The sequence below is a fragment of the Bombus vancouverensis genome, chromosome 16 (assembly GCF_051014615.1).
Source record: "Bombus vancouverensis nearcticus chromosome 16, iyBomVanc1_principal, whole genome shotgun sequence".
NCBI lineage: Eukaryota > Metazoa > Arthropoda > Insecta > Hymenoptera > Apidae > Bombus > Bombus vancouverensis.
The window spans coordinates 3,006,095-3,025,841 of NC_134926.1; the positions used below are offsets into that span (position 1 = coordinate 3,006,095).

General features: G+C 37.2%; 1 non-coding gene across 1 annotated transcript; it reads left to right on the top strand.

Moving 5' to 3' along the window:
* The first annotated feature begins 213 nt into the window (after positions 1–213).
* On the top strand, positions 214–406 carry LOC117161802 (U2 spliceosomal RNA). Its single transcript, XR_004465084.1, has one exon. It is a non-coding gene; the product is annotated as a U2 spliceosomal RNA (small nuclear RNA).
* Positions 407–19,747: the final 19,341 nt, after the last annotated feature.

Consider the following 19,747-nt stretch of genomic DNA (forward strand, 5'->3'; position numbering starts at 1 on the left):
AGATCGATGTTGTTCATGGTATATAAGAAGACGGAAAATCACGCTTCGCGGACGGAATAGACCGTACGCCGAAAGTCGCTAAATGTCAGTATAGCGAGATCAGGCTAGAGTATTTGAAGATACCACCGCTAGGTGGTTTTTTCAAGATGCCGATTCTCGCTGGGAAATTTAGGAGATAGAGATGTTATATTCGTAGACAAAGTTGAAATTTTTATCGCTTCTCGGCCTTATGGCTAAGATCAAAGTGTAGTATCTGTTCTTATCAGCTTAATATCTGATACACTTCCCATTGGGAAGTCAGAATATTAAACTGATTTTTGGAATCTGACGGAGGGATAGGAGCTTGCTTCACCTCTGTCGTGAGTCGACCTAGCTTTGCAGTACCGCTAGGATTGGCTCGATAATGCATATATATAAGCATATAACAGACGGCTTTTTAATTTATTATTAACATTATTTTGTGATTGGTGATAACTGAATACTATATCACTGCGACTTTATTGGATCTGAATATTGCTTAATATAAATTTGTTATTAATTAACACTTAGCCAACGGAACGGTGATTTCGCCTGTCTATGAAGAACATCGCTTCGCGATCGAACGGGAACATCTCTCTTTTTGATTTTAGCAACGTGTTTTCTTTTCTTGTTTTTTATTAGTTATTTTATATTATCAGCTATTGTTTACTTGGATTTGTTCCCAATTAATTGCGGCACTTTTCTGATTTTATAAAGTACAGTATATAATAAAAGACACCAATTCGGTGGTGTTAAAATTAATTAAAAAGTTACACTATCAATTATGACTAAATAAAGTTATAATCGAACGGTACCACACTGTAAAAAGATATTAAAACGCATTATGAATTTTTAATTTCACGTTCAAATCGTGTTATTTATCTTTAGTCATCTTTAATGTCTTTAATTTTACCTATACTTTTTATACTTTTAATTTCATGTTTTGTATGAACAATATGTGAAATCGTTAAACAAAATCATTACCGCAAAATATAATTGACCACTTAAATAATTTTTAGACTTCTTTGTTTTGCAATTAGTGAATATTAGTCCTTGTTACTTGGACAGATGCACGGTAGACAGCGTATAGATTGACAACAAAATCGATAATAAAACTTGCAATAAGGCTGTAAAGAGTGGCTTATTCTGAGTTACAATCTTGAAAAATATTTGAGAAGTAATAAACAGTATGGTCTGTAGCGAATTTAGTTTCTTTAGCATCGGATATCTATGATATGTTACAACTCGGTATTTCTTGCTGAAGTGAATCTCACTCCTACTAACACTCTACATCTTCTCTAGTGTTTAGTTTTTCTTAGTCCTGCGAAAGCTACAAGTAGCGACGAACGTGTCACGTCGAAGACACAAGAAATCACTAAACCGATAGATCGCCGGTGGTCTCCTCGCGTCGCAGTTCGAACGTTTCACGAATAAGGTGAAAAAATTGAAGTTTATATATGATAATAGAATTTATTATGAAAATCCAACAAAGTGACGGCCCAAAGTGTTACAACAGAATGATTCAAAGTGTTACAAGAGATTTGGTCAAAATGTTTTAATAGACTGGGACGAACGCTTATTTTGTAGGGTTTTTATACTGAGGTTTTAGTCCCTCTGGAAGGGTTGTCGTCTGGTGTATCTCAGAGGCGCCTATTCCGTTACTATTTAGTTATTGTTTCGATGGCTGTGATATGCAGGATGTCAAGCCTATCCTATTACTGTTTCTGAGTGGGTGGTTTTCTTGAGCGTATGACAAACGCGACGCGTTCATCGGTCGTGGCACAACGATTCTCTCTATTGTAGTACCGCGGAAAGATCGACGACATACGCACAATCCCGACGATAATGCACAAGTGCCGAGAAGCCAAAAAGGTCGGAAAACTTCAATAGGCCTTCCGGCATTAAGTTCACGTTAAATAATCATTGTTTTCTGTTTAAACCACTGTAATAAATCCATCTATCAATAAATTATCATATAGAAATAACTGGAAATCCTAATTTCCAATATTTCTGATAAGGAAATCCTATAATGCATTCATCCACGCATTTCCTCTCTCTATTCTGAGATAAAATCTCAACATTTCTCAATGATAATTTAGAAATACTCTTATCTGTAGGATTTTCTGTAATTTCTGACTTGCAGGATTGTTGCGACCTTTTCAGAAAGACTTCATCCTTATCAAGAGAAGGCGTGCCAATGTCGCACGGAAAGTGCATAACAAATATCAAACAAGTCATATCCGATTAAAGTTAAGAAACATTATGATCACTTGTAAGTTACTGTATACCTTTTATCTCCTGAAATACGTTGGATGAAATTAAAAATAATATAAGGAGATAACAGTTCATACATGAAAATACAATATGTTTTTTTTATTATATCCGTGTAAGATCTACAATTAATATTCAATCGGGTGAACGAAATACTTCTTGACACTTCTTGACAAAAGTTAAGGAACGTACTTTGTTTAAATTATGTACCTACTTTTTAAAAAATATAAATAAGGAATAATCTAATAAGATGTTGGGTACCTCCTGAATTTGATGACTACATGTCATCTGCGTAGCATTAGTTCAATTTCTTTAATCTTTAATAATGTTTTTTCGTATGATATAATTTAAAGCAGTAGTTCGATGCATCATTCAACGTTACAGGCTTTACATTGGAATCCTGTTTCGGCTCGCATTTTGTTTTTCCTGCAAATCACACATTTCCGCCAACCGTTTTGCCGCGTTCCTATTGGATTGATGTATTTTGATGGAAAGTATCTTGAAACCAGTCGTAAGAAATTATCTTTGGATGCAGTTTGGCTTCCAGACTTATTGCTACATGTATTTTCATTTGGATATTTTAGTAGAATTTCTCGAATGAGGCATAAATGAAACTTCGCAAATGTTATATTTCTTTTGGACATAATTTTGTAGAGTATGTAAATATGGTAAATCGGAAGATCAAGCATGTGGGCAAAGAATTTCTTGTACAATTTCAGAGTTCTTCCAACAGTATTAATGGAATTTAGAATCACGTCAGTTTCATTGACTGCTCCCATGATGCAATTATAATCTACTATTGCACTTGGTTTCAGTATTGGTATTTCCGTTTTAACATCACTTTTCTTCGTTTCTACATACTCAGCAGAATGATAATAGCTTGATAACATTAGCACTTCTCCTTTGTTCATCCATCTTAGTGCTAACAGTTTACCCGTAGACTGAAACGCAACTTCGCCTTTGCATAATTTTTCAGATATACTAGGCATTCTACGTTCCAAATGCATTTGTCTTGACATAAAAGGGAAAATAAAGCCGGGCTTGAGTACCAGCTATCGGTGACCAAAACATGACTTTTATTCAGATACGGTTCCATCAGCGTCATGACAATATTCCCTGATTTGCCAATTTCTGCTAAATGATTATTGTTAGTTATATCCGTACGTGCTCTACACTAGACGATAAAATCTTCAATATATCCGGTACGATAGTTGCAGATAACAAACGACTTAATCCCAAACCTACTTCGCTTTGAAGGAATAAACTGCTTGCAAAAACGTCGTCCTTTGGAAAGCAGCAAATTTTCGTCGATGCATAAATGCTGATACGGATAAGATGCTCGTGAAAAGGAATTTCGCAGTCTATCGATGGTGCTCTGTATCTTTCTTAGCGCATCTCAATTTGTTGTCTCATTGCTATCGCAAAAGTACAGCATTTGTAAACGAGATATATATCTGTTCCTTTTTTTCATGATTCTTGGAAAACTTTCTGCTCGTGTTAATTCGTCGGTTGACCAATATCTCTCTATTGACAATTTCTTTACTCTTCACATTAACATCGATAGAGCAAAAAATCGATACATTTCGTTTACTGTTGTATTTTTCCATGCAATTAATCGTGAGCAATTACTGTGTGAAATTTTCGTGGTATAATACTTGTCACTTTCTCACATAATATGTTTGAGCATATTTTCGGAAGAGAAAAGTTGAAAGATTGGAGAAAGGTTGACGATTTATCGTCAATATTTGCTTTAATTTCTGGTAGATTTTCATCAAAATTAAAAACTGTTGGAATCAAATTATTGTGCGCTCCAAAGAAATTCCAGTGGATTAATTTCTGGTAATTCCTCCATGTTTTCGGAACTAGATTCCGAGCTACTTGACAGTAGGAGTTCTTTGTGACATGTATTTTTATTTTTACCTTTGTATCCAATTTGTTCAAAAATTTCAGAATGTTCAGAATCTGATGACAGTTCCATCATCGCAGACCATATTCGTCAATTTGTCCATAATGGACAATTTATGGATATTACATTCGATTTTTGTGAAAAAAACTCTAAACAAGAAACGTATGCTGCCAGTGCGTCGAAAGAAAACGATTGAATGTGCATTATTGGGAAGTTGATGATAACAAATGAAGAGCGACTCCAGTCGAGCGCCTATAGTCGCTGTTCGCAAGCAGAGAGTCGATTTGAGTCAAACTGCCTCGTTTTTTTGACATGTTTGTCAAATGGTAGAAGCATTTTATCACGCTGGAAAGATGACAGTCCGGGTTTTCTGGACATTTTATGATGTTCATAATTCATAACAAAAATTTCAGTGTTAATGATTCTATTCAACGACACTATTCTTTTTTACATAATTGAGACGGTCCTCGCGCATCTTGTTTCACGCGTATAACCATCTTCGTTATTTGTGACACTAAAGTAATAGAATAATATTAAAATAAATGCTAATGAAATTGTTTAACCACTACTATCACTAGCTCCCAGACAACTATAAACTTGGACGATGGGCGAATGTGGAAACGTATATAAATTGAATACATAAAATCAAAAGCTATACACAACATCGACATAATGACGATTTAAACTTACATTACGAACCATCAGACAATACGAAAATTACGCCAATGCGGAGAAAGGAACTGAACCTTCTTGAAACATTGACAGTACCGTCAATATTAGAAGGACACATAAGTACACTAATATTTTTCGTTAAGGAGAGAGTGTGTTAGAGAGTGTACTGAATTCTAGAAGCTTCCAGATTATACTTGAGGCGATTAGGTCGTGATAGGTACTGAAGTAACACTCGAATGGGTTTGACAATAAATATTTATTAATCATATATTGTATATGTACACTGATGCGTAGAACTCGCGGTTCCTATTATCGGTTCGACAGTCGCGGTTACAAGTTCGACTACTGGTCGAGGTGTTTTGATGCGCGATACAAGTTCGGACGATGATTGCGCGAGATGCTGAAAACTTGGATTGATGATTGACTCGGACCATTGCGACTGTAACGACTGTGTAGCGACTGAGTAGCGACTGAGTAGAGACTGTATAGCGACTGACTTTCCGTCACGATGATGCTGCGGAGGAAAACTATGATGGGATGTGTCTAAGGATGCGAGATCATCGGATTTGTCGAGGAAAGCCCTGGTTCGGAAAGTGGGGGAAATGGACGTCGTTTTTAATTGGCTAATTTTTGTGTTAGTCGTTTGAAAAGGATGCTAACTGCCCTTGAGAGAAAGTTCCTAGCGGGAAGCATCGTGCGTGAGAAATAGCAGATTTCTCGTGTCTTCCCGTAGAAGGTGATAGGCTTAGGGACTGTTAAGACAAAGACTATTTGTCCCTTTGGAGGAGCTTAGCTAAAATAAATCCTAAGATTTATAGCGGGTGTTTAGGCTAGTTGAAAATATTCTGTAAGAATGTATCGACATCTGGCAATCTCGTCCGAAGAGGTGGGTCTTTGTGTAGCGAGCCACGGGACAGAAACCGTTGGAAAGTTTACTGTCGAGTGTCGCTACATACTTATATAAATGCTACTGTTATTCATCATCGGCCCCCTATTCCCAGAGCTGCGGTTCAACACAGGACCCGTCCTGTTCGACGCTTCCGTGACCTGAGCTGGTTCTGTTAGGGAAGTGATACATTTACACTGCACATGAGAGTGTGTGTGTAAGGGTTAGAGGGCGTCAAGGACTCAGTGGAGACAAAAGACTGTTGCCAGATGTTAGAAGAATCTAGGCGAGTCGGTTGGCAACCAGCGTGCGTGTAAGACGTTCTTAGAGAGGAATATAGATGTATAACTGTTGTATGGGAAATATAGCCAATAATTTGTATTCCCAAATCCTCGAATTTCCTTAACATGGTAGCAGAGCGTGGTTACTAGTTTTGCAAGATATTTAGTGCGTGGTTACGATCTTGCGAGTGAGTTTGCAGTAAAGAAAAAAAAACTTTCAGAAAAAAATATACTTCGAGCACGTAGGAACGCTTGAGTAAGAAAAGAAAAAAAGAAGAATCAATTAAAATGGAGAGATCGGAAATCATGATACCTATATTCGATGGTGAGGATTATGGAATGTGGAAGCAAAGAATCACGATGTTTCTCAAATATAAGGAATGCGAGGTTGTTACAACTAGAATGAAGAACGAAAGAGACGATGAAGACTGGGACAAAAAGGATTTGAAGGCGATTAATATAATTTATAGTGCAATATCGAACAGACAATTGGAGTATGTTAGGGAAGGAAAAACGGCGTATGATATAATAAAAAGGTTCGATGAAATGTACTTGAAAGAGTCGACGGCACTGCAGATCGTATGCAGAAGGAGATTGGAAAACATAAGACTGGAGAACTACAGTGATTCAGCATCATTCTTTAACGATTTTGAGAAATTAATCAATGAATTAAAAAGTGCGGGCGCACAAGTAAGTGAGAGGGAAAAGCTGAATTACATGCTGAATACGTTACCCGAAGAATACAGCTACATAGCGGACATAATAGACGCATTGAAAGAAGAGAATCAAACGGTAGCGTATGTGAAAAATAAAATAGAGATAGCAGAGAAGAAAAATAAATCCAATCGAGGAGAAAGGCAAACCAACGCCTTTTCTGCAAAAAAGGAACGATGCATCAGATGTGGAAGATTAGGACACTTTGCGAGAGAGTGTCAAAATGGCGTCCAAGCGGGAAGCAGTAACGGCTATTGGCATGGGCCAACACGTGGTCGAAACAGAGGAAGAGGGAACAAAGGCAATACGAGCAGAGGACGTGGAAACTTTCATCGTCAATCAACAACCGGCACGGGCGAGCATGGAAACTCAAGAGCAGGCATATGGATAGCAACGGCGCACGCAGCAAACAGCAGTGAGACGAATGAAATAAGTAAGAACGAAATAGTGTGGCTATTAGATAGCGGTTGTACCGATCACATAATTAATAATATAAATTATTTCGATAAATCTATCGACCTAAAAGAACCGGTAAATATATATTTAGGCGATAATAGACCGATAAAAGCGACAAAAGTTGGGAATGTTATAAGTTATTTTGAAGCATTCGGAAAACAAAATGAAATAAATATGAGGAAAGTATTTTACGCGAAAGAAATGTCCGCAAATTTGATTAGTTCAGGTAAACTAACAGACAATAAGAATACGGTTATTTCCAAAGGAAATATTGCGAAAGTAATAGATGAGGATAATAAACTTACAGCTGTAGCGTTCAAAGAAAATGGGACATATAGAATAAGAAGTATATTGAAAGGGAAGAAGCACTTAGTAAACAGCGCCGAACGTAGTGGTATGAGTAAAAAGGAAAGATGGCATAGGATGCTAGGACACGTAAATTTTAAATATTTAGAGATTTTGGGTAAAGAGCAGCTAGTGACTGGCATACCGAATGAATTTGAAAAGGAACTTTTGAAATGTAGGGTGTGTATAGAAAGCAAAATGCATAACTTACCTTTCAAAAATAATCGAACTAAGGCTAGGGAAATAATGGAAATTATTCATACGGACGTATGTGGTCCCTTTAAGACCACCGGATTCAATGGAGAAAAATATTTCATTTCATTTATCGATGATTATAGTAAAATAGCTAGGATCTATTGTATAAAATCAAAAGATGAGGTCTTTGATTCTTTCGTACAGTTCGTAAATGAAGCCGAAAATTTAACGGGCAAGAGGTTAAAAATATTAAGATGCGATAATGGTAAAGAATATTTAAATAATCGAATTTATAAATTTGCTAGGGATAAAGGTATAAGAATAAATAATTGCCCAACATACGTACATGAATTAAACGGGACAGCGGAAAGGTATAATAGAACAGTGATGGACATGGCGCGTTGCTTGTTAGCGGAAGCGAAAGTACATAAAAGGTACTGGCCGGAAATAGTTTGTACAGCGGCATACTTGAAAAATCGAATATTAGCGAATACTATAGAAAGAAAGACACCTTTTGAAATATTCTTCGGGAGAAAACCAAGTGTTAAAAATCTACATCTCTATGGAAGTAAAGTTTTTGTAAGAAGGCCAGAACAAAAAAGAGTTTCCAAATGGGACAAGAAGGCAGATATGGGAATTCTATTAGGATATAGTGAAGTAGGATACAGAGTCTTATTAGGTGGGAAAATAACAATAGCTAGACATGTAGAGGTCATAGAGACAGACACTAAATGTATCGGTTTTGAGGAAAATTCATTAGAGGCAGATAGAAATGATAGCGAAGATAACTATTCATTGGATGGTATGGACAAGGAAGAGTTAGAAGGTAGGAAAGATGAAAATAATAGTAGTATTGAAAGCTCAAACACTCCTAGGAGATCTACACGTATTAAGAAAACTCCAGTAAGGTATCCAGAAAAGGAAAATATTTGCGAGATTCATGCAAATTATTGTAAAGTAGATATCCCTCGTACATTTGAGGAGGCGATTTGTTGCGAAAATAATGAAGTTTGGAAACAGGCTATGGATAAGGAAATAGAATGTCTCTATAAGAATAAAACTTGGAAATTGGTAGAAAGGGTAAAAGGCAAAGAAGTATTAGATGTAAAATGGGTTTACACGAAAAAATCAGAGGACAGGTATAAGGCTAGATTAGTGGTAAGGGGATTTCAACAAAGAAACGTAGCCGATGACATATATTCTCCAGTGGCGAGTAATCAGACCTTTAAGATATTGCTATCATATTGTTGTCAAAATGGATTAATAATTGAGCAAATGGATGTAGAAACTGCCTTTTTAAATAGTGAAGTAACCTCGGAGGTATATGTAAATCAACCAAAGGGATATGCGGACGGAACGAATAGAGTTTGTAAATTATCGAAAGCGCTTTATGGGTTAAAAGAAAGTCCGAGGGACTGGTATGAGTGTTTTGATAAGTATGTGACGAGATTAGGTTTTAAAAAAGAACAATATAGAGCTGTGCCTATATACTTATGGAGAGGGAGAAAATGTTGTTTATTTGTTAATATACGTAGACGATTTGTTGATTTGTAGTAAAAACAAAGGGAAGATACAAAGTGTAAAAAAAAATTATTAACTGATAAATTTGAAATGAAAGATTTAGGTGAAGTAAAAGAATATCTTGGAATAAATATAGAGTATGATTATTTAAAAAATGAAATGAGATTAAGCCAAAAGAAATACATAGAATCATTAGCAAACAAATATAAATTACATAACAGCAAATTGTACTGTACACCTATGGAGACCAACTTAAAAATTGAAAAAGCTGAGATAAATAGAGAGGACATTGGATACAAGAATTTAATTGGCGCATTGCTGTATATTAGTGTAAATACCAGACCCGATATAAGTTATAGTGTGAATTATCTGAGTAGATTTCAAGATTGTTGTAACGAGACACATTTTAAATATGCCTTGCGAATATTGAAATATTTGTACCGGACTAGAGATTTAGGGCTACATTATAAAAGAAATGAAAAGTGCGAAACGATAGATTGTTATGTGGACGCTGATTGGGCAGGAGATCATATAGATAGGAAATCGACTTCTGGGTATGTAATTAGATTGTATGGAAATGTAATTGGATGGAAGTCTAAAAAACAAAGGTGTGTGACAAAAGCCTCGACGTATGCAGAGTATGTAGCTCTATCGGAAGCGGTGAGCGAAGTAATGACTATCAGAGAACTAATGAAAATCTTCGATGTAAATGTAGACGATAACCCTGTAAAAATCTATGAGGATAACTCTGGAGTAATGAGTATAGCAAAATACGGAACTTTTACAAAAAATTCAAACACATCGAAGTTCATTACCACTACGTTCACGAGTACGTAAAGGAAAATAAGATAAACATAATAAAAGTAAGTACAGAAGAAAACACTGCGGATATTTTTACGAAGGCACTGTGTAGAGAGAAATTTGAAAGGTTTAGGTCATGGATGAATGTAAAATAAGAGAAATGTAAAGAAAGCGATAAATGTCAAATATTTTGTTAATTCGACAAGTATGTAAATAAAATTAAGTGTACAGTATAAATGTAAGGAGGCGTGTTAGGGAAGTGATACATTTACACTGTACATGAGAGTGTGTGTGTAAGGGTTAGAGGGCGTCAAGGACTCAGTGGAGACAAAAGACTGTTGCCAGATGTTAGAAGAATCTAGGCGAGTCGGTTGGCAACCAGCGTGCGTGTAAGACGTTCTTAGAGAGGAATATAGATGTATAACTGTTGTATGGGAAATATAGCCAATAATTTGTATTCCCAAATCCTCGAATTTCCTTAACAGGTTCCATAGATAGTCGCTCTAGGATCACACCCTGCTCTCGTTAGTTCTACTTCTGCACACAAAAAGAAACATGTAAGGATATTCGTACCATGATCGTGTCATTTGATAGGCCCCTCAGCCATTAATTCCCGTAAGGAACGGATTACTCTGAATTATCGTGCTCGTCACCCTGCACCGTGACCCACGGCCTGATTCGATCGGCAGCGACCACCGTCCGGAAGCATCTTACTCCTTTTCGCATATCCCCTACGCTGTAGCGATCATTTGGTAAAACGCTCCGAATCCGAAACAGTTACTTGAATTTCGGAAATAGCTTCCGATTTGCTTCCGTGGCAGTTCTTTTTTTTTTGCAATTAGATTTTCGCGATCACATCGCAGAGGTCGATATCCCTCGCCAACGCAGGAATTTCGTTAAGTATCAAGCGATTTCTGCGTTTGACTATGACCATATAATTTTGTAATATAAAATCTTGTCCGACGATGACGCGAAATCGCATGTATTCGTCAGGAACTACGAATGAGTCTATGTCGGTTTTCGCGTTTTGAATCGTGATCGTCGCGCGAGCCACCTTGTTCGCCATCACCGTTTATTCCACGAATATTCGAAGCAGTGCATCCGCGATAACTTTCGTTGCAATACCAAATACCCGAGATATATGGACTCTATACTCGTTTTCCGTTGACATATATGCTAATTTCGTACAAATCTGACGCAGATTCCATACCGTTAAAGTAATAATTAACATAATAACTTGAAGTATTAACGAATACCGAACACATTTTGTTCCTCTCTTTCATACCTCGCTCGTACAATACAGAATTACACACATCTATTTTCTAACACATACGATCGAGAATATTTGCCTGTTTACTAATATCACTCTTCTTTTCGAGCATACGGCATCGCCTCGAGAGGTGTCCTATTTATCTGCATCGGTAGCACTTCACGCTGGTTATTGATAGCCGCTCTCTTCTTCCCTTCTCGATTGTCACCTGTCGTTCCTTCTCCTTCTGACGGTCTCCGTTGATGATCGATGGACGCGGGGTTTTCATCCTCCTTCGGCACTAGACGATCCCGCGCCACTCGCTCGCGCTACGTTGAGGGTATTCATGAACGCGTATGTACTGTGAAGGACTTAATTTAAGGTACCCTTAAGTGTTATCGCTCTCTCTTCCCACAATCGAGGGTGACGAAGACCCGGCGGCCGTTCCAGGTGTTCCAGCTTTACATTTTCTTATAAATCGTAATTTGTAAGATACGTACTTAACATAGTATCATGTACAATCCAACTACACGATTTTCTTGCCTTGCGACTTCCTTACGATACATCGATATAATAATATATGTTTTTTTATTTAATTATTTACATTTTACAATTTGTCCACTAGGACATTTGGTAAAATATTATAGCTTAGTGGTATAATAATATAACATGTGGATGGCTACCCCCAGTGGGATACCATCTTCGAATTTGATTGATTTATTTCTTTAGTGTGGTGAGTGTTTGTATATATTTTTAGTTTGTTTTCTATGCTTAGTTTGGATTTTCGGCGTGTTAGCCAATACATTTGTCTCTTTGCTATCTGTATTTTGTCTATTATTGCCTTAATATGCTGTTTCCATGTGAATCGTGTATCTAAGTGGAGTCCTAGGTATTTGACTTGCCTTGTTTGTATTATGTGTGTGCCGTTTAGTATAATGTTTGGTGGTATCTGTTTCCGCAGTGTTAATGTGATGTGTTTGCATTTATCCGGGTTTGCTTTAATTTGTTTAGCTTAAAGCCAATTTTCTATTTTTGTGATATGTCCTTGTAGTAATGTAACTGTTGTTGCAGGGTTAGTGTGCCTGACTAGTACAGCTGTGTCATCCGTGAATGTCAGTATTTTGCTATTGTTAGTCGTTGGTATGTTGGCCGTGTATAATGTGTATAGAATTGGTCCTAAGACGCTTCCTTGCGGAACCAGTGCCTTGATGTCTTTAACTTCGGAGTATGTGTCTTTGATTTTTACTACAAAGGTTCTGCTGCTTAAGTAAGATTTAATTACATGGTATATCTGCTCCGGGAACTGTTTTCTGATTGATTGAAGTAGGCTATTGTGGTTTATCTTGTCAAATGCTTTCTCGATGTCCATAAAGAGGGCTGTGGAGTGTTTGTTTCTGAATCCGAATTGGTGATCCGGTATTAGATGGTTCTTCTCTATTATTGGTTTTATCCGGTCGTAGATTATTTTCTCTAGTATCTTGGAGAACACCGGAAGTAGTGAGATTGGTCGGTAGGACTTGGTTTCGTGTGGGTCCTTGCCTGGTTTGGGTATCATTATGATTTGTGCCAGTTTCCAAGCTTTTGGAAAGTATTGTATTCTTAGTATTGCGTTTACTATTATTCTGATTTGTCTTATCGCTTTTGGCGGAAGGTTTTTCAAGATTTTGCCGTTAATTAGGTCGATTCCTGGTGCTTTGTTATTTTTTGTTTTCTCAATTATGTTTCTGATTTCTTGTGCTGTTGCTTTGGGTATGGCGTAGTGATTGTCAGTTGGTGTACTAGTAGTTAGCGCATCCTCGTCCGTATGACTATTGTGGTTGCTGTCGTTGATGTTATGTGGGGTGAATGTGTTGCATAGGTGGTTGGAGAATTCTTCAGCTTGCTCTTCGTTGCTTCTTGCCCATGTGTTGTCTGCTCTTTTGATTGCTGGTACCATTTTTATTGTCTTCTTTATTTTTTTTGTGGCTTTCCATAGGGAGTAGTTGTAGTTCTCGTGAGCAGATAGTGACTCGATGAACTTTGTGAACTCGCTGTTGTTGTGCTCTATTATTTTGTTTTTTATTTCTTTTGCGAGTTTGTTTACGTGTTTTCTGTTTTCTTTTGTTCTGTGTTTTTGCCATTTTGCTTTCGCTTTTCTTTTTTCTCTAATTTTTTCGAGGATGTCTAGTGGAACTGTTTTTGTTTGTCTGTTGGTTGCTTCAGGTATAGTGGTTGCCCTTGCTGCTTCTTTGATTGTTTCTGTGAATGTTGTTACAGCTCGATCGATGTGTTCAGGTGTTTTCAGTGGGATGTTGCAGCTGATTTTGCTTTCTATTATTTCTTTGAATATTTGCCATTTGGTGGTTTTATTGCATAGCTTCTCTGTGCTGCTGTAAATTATTGGTTTGTTTCTGCATGTAATTATTATGGGTGTATGGTCGGAGATAAGCTCGAGGCTGGGTGCTATGTTTAGTTTATTTGCGTTTAGTCCCTTTGTAACTGCAAAGTCTAGCAGGTCAGGTATTTTGCTCAGGTCTGTCGGTCAGTATGTCGGTCTTCCTGTGGATAATATATTGAGGTTATTATTTCTAATGTATTTTTCCAAAGTTCTACCTCGTGGTGTAGTGATTCTTGATCCCCATAGTGTGTGCTTTGAGTTATAGTCTCCCGCTGCAATATACTTGTCACCTAAGTGTCGGAAGTACTCTTCCCACATTTGCATTGTGATTTTGTGTCGCGGCGGTACTTATACTGCTAACAACTGCAGTTGGTTGCTGTTAGTCTGTACGGTAACGGTGGTTGCTTGTATATGTTCCTTACTGACCTGGCTGTGTAGGTGATGTTTAATGTCGTTTTTTATTACTACTGCCGTCCCTCCGTGTGCTTTCCCTGAGGGATGCTTGGTGTCGTATATGGTGTAGTGCGGTATTTTTATATAGCTTTTTATTGTGAGGTGTGTTTCTCAGACGAGTAGTATACCGATGTTGTTGCTATACTGGAATGTTTTAGTTTCTAGGGCCCTTTGTTGTAGGCCGTTAGAGTTGCAGGCTGCTATTTTAAGCGTGTCTATTTTTATTTTTTGCTCATCATGTTAGTAAGTAATTGTAACATGACTGTTATCTGCTGTGTTTGCTGTCTGAGGAGTTCGTTTTGTTCGCTTATCATTTTTGTGAGTATTTCGGTGTTTTTTTATGGAATGTTTTATTAACTCTTTGATTTCTGTAGCGTCGTTGCTGTGGTTGTTCTGTTCTTGATTGTCTAAGGGTGATGACCGGTTGACTACTTGCGCGTAGTTTCGGTTTCTAGCGGTGTTGGTGTTAGTGTGGTTATTGTTCCTTGCGTGCTGTGTATTTGGTGTTGACGTAGGTTCTGTGTTGTCCTGTTGCGCGTGGAAATTGTTGTGTGTCCTGTTACGAAGCGGCGGAAAAAGTTTACCTTGAAGTTGATTTCTTACTGGACAGCCTTTGTAACCCGCTGGGTGATTTCCACCGCAATTGTAACATTTTACGTCGTTTATTTTCCCCGTGTGTGGGCAGTTCGCTGTTAGGTGCTTTTCTGCGCAGTTGACACACGCCGGGTTCCTGTTGCAGTAATTTTTAGTGTGTCCATATTGTAGACACCGCATACATTGTGGTATGTCTTTTTTATGTCTGGGTGGCTCGACTGTGATTATTGTGTTCGAGATCTTTTTAATTTCAAATATTTCTTTGTTGTTGCTTTTCGGTTCTAGCTCTATTAGGAATAGCGGTAGCGGTTGCTTAGTGTCAAATTTGGTTATATTGTTGATCGTTCTTGCCTGGTGTCCGATCTTGGCCAATTCCTCGCATATTTTGTTTGTATTTGTTTTAGGGTGTAGACCTCTGATTACTGTTTTGTAGCTCTTGTCGGATTTGGGTTGGTAAGTGTGATACCCAGCGTTCTTTTCCTTTAGCGCTTTAGTTACTTTCCTGTAGGTTTCTAGGGTATTAGTTTGTACTTTTACCTGGTCCAGTTTGAGCTGTTTGATAGTGTAGTTTTCTTTTCCTGCCGTGCTGTTTAGCAGATCAATGAGGGGGTCCATTATTTATGCGTCTATGTAGATTGGTGGTGGCTTGGGAGTGTGTGCTCTTGGTTTTTCTGTAGGGTCTGTGTCCATCTCTTCTGTCAGTGAGCTGAAGGAGTTTTGTATAGGAATTTCTTGTAGCCATTGTTGTCTTTCTGTTTCTGTGGTCCTCCTATCGTTTGTGTTTGTGTTTATTTTTTGTTTTTTGCTGGGAGTTACAATCTTCCAGCTTTCGTTATGTTGTGGTAGATCCTTGTTGGTATTGCTCTTTACGTCGTCTTCTTGTATTATTTCCATTTCTATTTCTTTTGTATTTGTATTTGAGCAGTCCAGTACTTCACTTCTTGTTTTAATTGGGCTCTGTTGGTCTACTGCCCTGTTTATAGCGTATGTTTGTCCTTTGTTCAGTATTCTTATTGTTGGTATCTTTTGGATGTTTTCCATCATCGATTGTTTCTGTTGCACGTCCCTTCTTTCACTCTTGTCGCACTTACGGAGGCACTAGTTTTCACGTCCGCATAGCTCGACTGCTTGGGCAGAACTGATAATAATATATGTGGCTCGGTTTTAGTCAGCAAAAACTCATCAATGCGTTAGTGGAATTTTTATTAACGAAAAATTTCAAATTAAAAGATTTCGTCGATGCATTAGTGTTTTATCTCCCCGATATGACGGGAAATGTGTGGCTCCGCTGTACAACTATATCAAGTGTCCGAGATAAGACCGCATTGAATATTTACTGAAACGAATGATTTGAATGAACGATCGCTATATTTGTTACGACTTTTCTGTGAATGTTCGTGATGCATGTGGAATTTTTCTGTGCATACTCGCAAAGGGAACAACAGCTGTGCGTGTATAAACATTGTTCATATTTACTTTTGTTTATTAATTTTAATTTAATTTTGTTTATTAATTTTGTTCATTAATATTAATAATTACTTATGGAGACAAAGCACTGGCGGTTGCATTACTCCTCTGTATTCGGGAATTCCATAGGGCGATTTTCGATATGCTGTTATGGATTTCGTCGCGCAGGATCATTTACGTCGCCGAATGTCACAGTTTTCTTCTGTACGGCTTATATAAGGTAAACTGCCGCCCATGTGTCGTTCGGTTTGAGAATCATTGTACAACCCGCTGATATTGATTGAGTCATTTTGAATCTGTATATATGACGACAATCTCTTAAAAATCTTGATCAATCTTAAATCTTAATGGGTCTTGAGTGTTTAAAGTCTCTTGAGTCTCAATTGCCTCGGAAATTTGATTGCAGGATATTCGACACTCGGTTTAAGGATTAGTATCGGTTATATATGAAATCATTACTCTATTTGTCATTCGATGAAGGCACGCCTATATTTTAGATTGAACTCCTCAAGACTGATCAACAGTAACAAAATGAAAGAAAAAAATATCGCCGTCTATTCATACTAAACAAATGCTTGCTATATTATTTTCTCATTTGTATTACAATCTATGTTTAAAGATAATTTACTGTTAGTATGTTAAATAATTTTTGCTGTCACATACTACACACATGCACTTATTTTTCGTAATAATCTAATAATTTGGCAGTGTAAATGATGTTTACGACGTAGTAGAGGCTCTACGGCTACGGTTCTGCGCGATTTATCTTACGAAACAAATAAAAATGAAATGGTGAAAAAAATTTGGCGAAATTGTTTCGATACTAAGAATCAAATGCCCCTTACTACTCGATGTTCGAACTGACCTAGTTTAGTCTGTGTAACAAGATTTGTTAGCGAAGACACACATTTTGGTCGATTCTTTAACGCAGCGTCATAAAGTGCATCATGCAATATGTAAAAAGTTAAAAATATTTTCTGCGTAAAAATAACATATTTGCACAAAATATTACACATTCGATTGAAATTCTTTATTTATTAATTACTTGACACTTAGCCAACCGCGCGCGCCAGAGCAAGCTATACGCATCTCACAGCACTAGACAAGCCAATCTATACGCTGTCCAAGTAACAAGGACTAATATTCACTAATTGCAAAACAAAGAAGTCTAAAAATTATTTAAGTGGTCAATTATATTTTGCGGTAATGATTTTGTTTAACGATTTCACATATTGTTCATACAAAACATGAAATTAAAAGTATAAAAAGTATAGGTAAAATTAAAAACATTAAAGATGACTAAAGATAAATAACACGATTTGAACGTGAAATTAAAAATTCATAATGCGTTTTAATATCTTTTTACAGTGTGGTACCGTTCGATTATAACTTTATTTAGTCATAATTGATAGTGTAACTTTTTAATTAATTTTAACACCACCGAATTGGTGTCTTTTATTATATACTGTACTTTATAAAATCAGAAAAGTGCCGCAATTAATTGGGAACAAATCCAAGTAAACAATAGCTGATAATATAAAATAACTAATAAAAAACAAGAAAAGAAAACACATTGCTAAAATCAAAAAGAGAGATGTTCCCGTTCGATCGCGAAGCGATGTTCTTCATAGACAGGCGAAATCACCGTTCCGTTGGCTAAGTGTTAATTAATAACAAATTTATATTAAGCAATATTCAGATCCAATAAAGTCGCAGTGATATAGTATTCAGTTATCACCAATCACAAAATAATGTTAATAATAAATTAAAAAGCCGTCTGTTATATGCTTATATATGTCGGAGATGAAATGAAAACCGGAGCCTTCCCTATGCAATTTTGAGGAGGCCTTTTAATGCTTTACCCCAGATCTTATCATAACTGTAATTAAGTAATTGTCATCTGTAATTGTTTGACATTTGTGAAAAGCGAAAGTGGGTTCGAGGTGACAACTGGTCGCTGAACGTAGCCACGGTCACGGGATAAACGTTTTGCCTGACGAAGGTGTGGATCGGTTGTATTGTTCTCCCTAGAAATCACATAGAATTGTACTTTAGAGATGTCGATATAATGGGACACACGTTGTATGAGGAATCAATCTCCAGACAGAAACTGCCTAGCAACGGCGTTTGGATCTTTCTCGATGTTTCCAAGGAGTATATAACAAACTTCTGACAGATATTGCCTAGCAACAACGATTGGAACCTTCTCGATGTTTCCAGCGAGAATATAACAAACAAAATGCAGTCGGATTACGAAAAAGATTTTATGCAGAGAGGCATTCGTGTGATCGCCTTGGAAAGTGATACATCGAGTAATTTTTTCCGAGTGATTCAGCAAACGTATTTTTTGTGTTATAAAATTGTTTAAAGTTTTCCCGTTGACCGTGGATTCGTTTGAACCCCGGATCATTGTTTATAGCGTAAATTAAATTCAATATTTGTAAATTTATCAATCGTTAATTTTCATTATTCGTTAAATTAGTAAATCGTAAGATATATTATTCGTTTCTTATTGTTCGATAAAACTTATTATTCTTTAATCTAATTAATAATTTAATTTATCATTTGTTAATCAATCATATCATTTATAAAAATTCATTATTCATAATATTTGTAAAACCTTGTTTATTCGTGTAAATATACTCTCTGTTTTGTAAAACAATGGCTAATTCAAACGAAGAATCGTTACGCGCCTTAAATCCTAATGTTAACCCGACATCAGAAGTGGGATCAAGCCCAAGTGTCACTTTGGAACAACTCATGAAAATCATGAACCAGATGACTCAGCCTAGGGAGCAAAAGTCGAGTATGGAACCTAAGGATGTAACGTTGTCACGTTTTGATCCTGAAGGCACGGGCGCTGATCCATTCGCGTGGTGCTCATACACAGATGTGATTTTGAAAGACTATCCGATGCAAGATAGTGTGTTACTTTCTGCTTTAAATCGTGCCCTAAAGGGATCTGCTGCACATTGGCTTTCACAAATAGTGCGCGGTGGAAAACTTTCCTGGCCAACGTTTAAGGAACAATTCCTTTCGCGTTTTGGTGGCAGAGAGACAGCCGCCACGGCATTAATAAGGATGTCCAGAGAACGACCGACGGAGATCGAAACTCTAGGAGCTTACGGTAGTCGCCTCCGTTCCATGTTGCAGATAAAGATGCAAGGTCTAACGATGCCCGAAGTACTCAATGCCTTAACTCTTTATATGCTAAACTCACAAGATCAACGCTTTCATCGATTAACGCTCGCAAATAATATCAAGACGGAGGAACAATTTTATGAAGAAATGAGAGCTTATCCTTACAACGATCTGCCGGCAACTTTGTTAGGAAATACATCGGAGGAACCTGAAGTTAAACGACGCAAGTTATCGCATTACCGGGTGAAGTGTCATTATTGTGGTACTCTTGGACACAAAATAACGGAGTGTCGCAAGAGGATGCGTAGTGAACAGCGGAAGGATACAAAGGATACAAAGGATACAAAGGATACACAACACCAGGAAAGAAACCGTCCAGCTTCATCGTCCAAGGTGGTTT